A 5547-nucleotide genomic window follows, 5' to 3' on the forward strand; every position below is an offset into this window, starting at 1 on the left:
GGAAGGCGCCTCCCGCCGCTCCCTCATATGGGCCGTCCGGCAGGCACCGCCCGCCCGCCCGCCTCCCCGCGGACGGCGGCCGAGGTCGGTGCTCCGGGGCCGGGGCCTGTGTCCGTAAGCAGCCGTGCCGCCCGCCAGAATAGCTGCCTGCCTCAGCAGTTCAGGGCTTACGTGACGAAAGGTGAGAGAAAAAAGGCTTTACTGGCGATTTCTCACATCCCGTGCTATAATTACCGCCCCTTTAGATCTCTTGATCTCAAAGGTGCACGCTCTGTAAAGATGAGGATTGCCTAAGTTAATGATGAAATGCTAATTAATGGCAATAGCATAGGTGGGTTACTTAAGTAATAGGTTGGTGAGGTGACAGATGATCCTGCAGGAGCTACAGGGTTTATCATTTTTGTTGACAGGGACACGAGGCCCTGGCGAGTGAGGGCTGCTGAGCCCGGTGCCTCAGACACGGCTGGAGGAGAGGCCGCAGGCTGCCGGTGATCCGCTCCCCCCTGTAAACCCACACCACAACATGAGCGCTGACTGACTGGTGGGATATATCCCCCTCTGTAGCCAGGACAGCCATCGCTGGGCACAGAACTGTCAGTCCTGACCATGTCTGAGCCCTGTGGGAACAGCTGGGAGTCACTCTAGCATCACTGAAAAGGGAGAAGAACTGGGATCTAAGGAGAGATCCTGATGTGATGGCAACCCCAGGTGCTGCCTGCTATTAGGAATTTACCTTCATGCACCAGAGTGCTGTGGTCAGGTTTGAATTTCCACTTGGGAATAGATGTGGAAACTGGAAAGGTTTTAAAGGAGAACAGATGTGAAGAGGGTTTTTTTCATCAGAGAATGAAGAAAGGTTGAACAGAGTCCTTTCAAGAAGACTAAGGAAGATAGGTTGTCAGTCTTCAAATATGTAAGACTGCTATGAAGTGAAAAGGAGCAAGTAATCTGTCTTTCATGTCCCAGCTATGTTGGTGAGAAGTAATGAACTCAAACTGCTAGATACAACTTCAATATCAGCATTAGACCACTTCCTAATGGCAGCAAAAATGAAAAACTGTTGTAGTCTGTCTTAAGCAGAGAGTGAAGTCAACTTCATTAGCGTTAAGAGCAGACAACTTGCATCTATCAGAGATGATAGCATTATAAACAGTTCTGCTCAGGGCAAGGTGATGGGCTAGCTGACCTACTCACATTCATTCCAAATATTTTCCCTGTGACATGAATTACCTCAGACAGTTGAAGCCTACTCAGATGTCACACAGGACCTACATTCATGATCAGCTTTTGCAGTCGAATGTCACTGACCAGCTTTTTAGAAGTTTTGAAGTGGAATGCTAATATCTGTATGATTACTAATACTTTTGTAACGACATTTTGCCTATCGTTGATTTGTTTGTTCATTTATTCCTCATACACCTCTATGCTTGTTATGTCATGTATATGAAATAAAATCACATGAAAATTCATAAAACTCTTACCCTCTTTCGAATTTCTTTCAGGGACCTGTTTGTCTCATGATACTTCAACATGATACCTTTCCATCAGCTCAGCAACTAGCAGAAAGTTCTCCAGGGAGCAGCATCTAGCTAAAAGTTCTCCAGGGAGCAGTACGCAGTACACAAGCAATGAGACTGTGGTTCAGTTCCCTACTTCACATGCAATACTGGTGCCTCTTTGAGTCATAGCTCCCCATTTATAAACCAGAGATAACAGTATCTCCCTAGAGAGACTGATTTGAGGATAGATACACTAAGGACTGTGTGACAATACCGGATCAACCCCTTATAAGACCTACCGATGAAAAGCAGTACATAAAAGCCACCCAGGTATTATTATATTGGTTTTGCTTTTATTCTCACCATTGTTAATTGATTCTACGTTGACTAGAAAATAGTCTGTAGTTTTCCTGGGGCAGGAATTGCACTAGTTGCAATAGGGTCTCAGCTTTAGGTTAGGTTTCTGGTATTACTGCAACATAAACAGCTGTTCCGGCAGTTTGATAGTTTGGTTATGGAGTTAAATTTCTCCCCTGTGAATAATTTGTATACTACTTTCTGGATTAACTCATGCATATCCACATTTAACTGTCTGCTGCTGTGGAGGCAGCCTGTAGGGAACAAACACAGGTCTCGACTGAGTTTCCATTCACATTGTTTACTGAAGTTCTGAATATAGCTGGGGGGACTTTAAGCCACAGTCATCTAAATCTGTCCACATTGCTGAATGCTGGCAAAGAGATACTGGAGTCATTGTAGTAGGCTTTTGATTTTTCGGGAATGTTTCTTTGTATCACAGTCACTTGTAAGGAACAATAATGAGCCCATTACTCATTTATGTGATCCTAGTCATAGTGGTTCCCAGTAAAAAATTCAATTCACCTTCTATCTGATAAGCAGTATTTGTCACCACCTCAGAACTCAATTCTCCAAAAAGTTCCTAATTAATTGTCAAATGTGTGTGTGGCTGGAGATTTAATGCAGTGGTAGAGGCATTGTGGTATGGTTTGGAAACCAATGAGAGCCCTGTCTTAGCAGAGCAAAGGTATAGCTAAGTGACACCTTGGTTTTGTGCAAGAAGGGTCTTTGCTTACAGTAAGAATGCTGAGTTCCCGCCAGTGCTCTTCATGCAATCCTCAGTTCCCCTTGGAAGGCTGGCAATCTTCATGAAAAGAAGCAGTAACATAATGCACTGGCGAATCGTGAGGTCTCTGTTTCTCATCGTTTGCCTGAAGTGAACCACTGGCATATTTTCAATAAATATGTCTAACTGATTCATGTAAAGTCTATCTGATAAGTAGAAGTGCTGAAAAGAAAACGTAGGAAATGCAACAGTTTTGAAAGTATCATGGTTGTGACACCAAAGAAACAGATTTTGGTAAAAATACCAGCAGATCTACACTATGGTAGTTTGCACTCACCGTTCCATGAGCTGTCCTCCCCACCTACCTGAGTGCATCTGCAAGCACGACTGAGATGCCAGCTCAGCCTAACACTCCTCATGTCATCGAAGACCTGCATTTCCAGAACTCTGACATTGGCATTTTCAAGAAACATAGCTTTAAAGAGAGTTTACAATGTAATTCATAATAAAGTAGCCAAAATACTTAAAGTTTTCAGAGACATCTTCATAACAAGGTGACTCAGAGCTCTATTACCCAGTAATGCTGTGGAAGAGCACAGAGGGAACATGCTGGTAAGGACAAAGGCTAAAATCTTGTGCAACCCGTACACAGGCTGTGAAAAGAAAAGACTCCTCTGGTAAATTTTCTTGCCTTGAATGAAGTTCTTCAAACTATTGTTGAAAATCACCTAATGTAGCATGAGGGCCATTGAGATGTAGGTATCAGATGTGGAAAATTAATTGATGGGATACACATCCAGCCTTAGAAGTTTCAGCAACTTTTTGGCTGCTGAAATATCAACTGTACACATACCTAGAAGGGAAGGTAGAGTGCTGTATTCAACTTTAAACTGTAAGAATAATTTTGAAAAATTTCAAAGTGTTATTGAAACTGAAAAAGTTCCTGGTGCCAGCTGAAACCAGCAGGAATTGCCAGTGCTGTAGTAAATGCCTGTGCTTTTCCTTTACTGACTAAATAGCAGAAAAAGGTTGTGGGATTTTTAACTTATTTTTCACTTTTAAAGTATCGCAGCTTTGAGTTATGAGGTAATTCTTAATTCACCTCACTGCTTCTGAGGGCAATAGAAGAACATTGTCATAACAGTAACCAATGAGAAAAATGAACGTAAAGAATCCTTTGCTTTCCAGAAAGATGGGAAATCAGAAACTGATTTTTTCACGAGTCTTCATTTCGCGGCAGGACTTGCAAGGTCAGAACAGAAGAAAAAACCTACTTGAATAAGGTGTGGTTTAGACATTCTTGCTTTCTCCAGTGCAACTACTATTCAAGTGTGATTGACACTAATATATTGAAACACTTTTTTGTTCTGTACCCCTGTATAAAAATTCACCACCTACAGAAGAGGTGGGGTTTTGGCTGCCCTAGGCACAGGATGGGTGTGGGACGCCACAGCTGAATCATGGGCTCAGAAGAAACTGATGAGGCAATAAAAGGGGGAAAAGGGCATAAGTCCTTGAGACCACCTCTGGGTTAGTCATTTTTTCACCAGAGGAAAAAAAAGAAAACCAGAGTTTACAACCATTCATTAAGATGTCATTCAACGCCAAGTAATTCATGCTCTGGGAGGAGTTTTGTTGATATTTGAATGGGCTAAGAAGTTTTCTTGAAAGGAGCTAATTTGTCTAAGACCTACTTAGGCTTTGTGCCATTTTTCTAGATTCAGCAGAGACCCTGGGGGACAGGCACTGCATCCGTCCATGCACCACCACTTTATGGCATCCTGAGGCTCAGCTTGCAGGCCTCAGTGCCACAGAAAGGCCCAGGTCTCAGAGCTTACTGTTAGGGAGAAGCCTGCAGGACCTCAAGCCACTGGCAAGGATCAGCCTGGATTTGGAGAGGTTACACAAGCATAGGAGGAACTGAAACTAGGAAAAAGGTGATAAAAGCCTGCAGAGCATGGGCTGTGAATGAAACCTCCTATCTAGAGACCTCCAACTAGAAGGCTGACCTTTTTTATATGCAATAGGTTAGTGGGCAGCATGTTCTCTCTTTAAACATACAGAAAATACAGATGCTTTTGTATACAGTGGTCAACTCCTGGTAAGGGGAGAAAGCATCAGAGATGATCAACTGTTTCAGCTTTCAGTTAACAAGATGATCTGAACAGCTTAAGAAATGCTAGACCCTAGTCTGTATTGGAACCAGAGCTGATCACTGAGAAGCAAGTGCTAAATCCTTGTCCATAATATATTAAAAAATGCATATCGTCTCCTCTGTGTAACTGCTGTGACTCCACTAAGCCTTCCACTGGTGCCCCAAGGCAGAGCTATTAGTAATATATTATTATCTACGTACTAGTGATAACTCCAGATCTGACTTTTCTGTATATCACATTTTGCATGAAAGAAAAATACTTGCTAAACTGTTAGCTGTATGCACAGATGAGTTTGTGCCATCAATCAGTTCAAGGTTGGCCTTTGAAAACTGAGTAAGATACATTTTTCTTTGTTTCTTCTGTTTACTTCTGGTAGTAAACCCAGTTAAATTCTATCCGTGGTAGCAGTAGTGGCAGATATGTTTATCAATGCACATGCTTCACAGGTTCCCAGTGAACTCATTTCACTTTCTTCATTCTGCTGTAATGACAGTCCTGCTGCATCCAAATAACTGAAGGGAAGAAAGCTTCCCAGAAAACTCTGCGTAGAGATGTATAGCCCTGACCAGTTTCAACTCTTCTGCAGTGTATGTCAAAAGCCTGCCAAGAGAAAAAGTTTTCATATTTATTTATTGAGGCAGTTCAGTAAAACCAAACATAGATCCCATACATGGCTTCCCACAATTTGTTGGTGAAAGTAAGCATAATTTGATATTTACAGACAATTAGCTTTCAAGGTGTGTATCCTTAAGAAGCTCAAGTGTGGTCTGCACACTCTTTTTTACACCACCACCTGTCTCTTATACAC

This window comes from Athene cunicularia (assembly GCF_003259725.1).
Source record: "Athene cunicularia isolate RWA chromosome 7 unlocalized genomic scaffold, athCun1 chr7_part1, whole genome shotgun sequence".
NCBI lineage: Eukaryota > Metazoa > Chordata > Aves > Strigiformes > Strigidae > Athene > Athene cunicularia.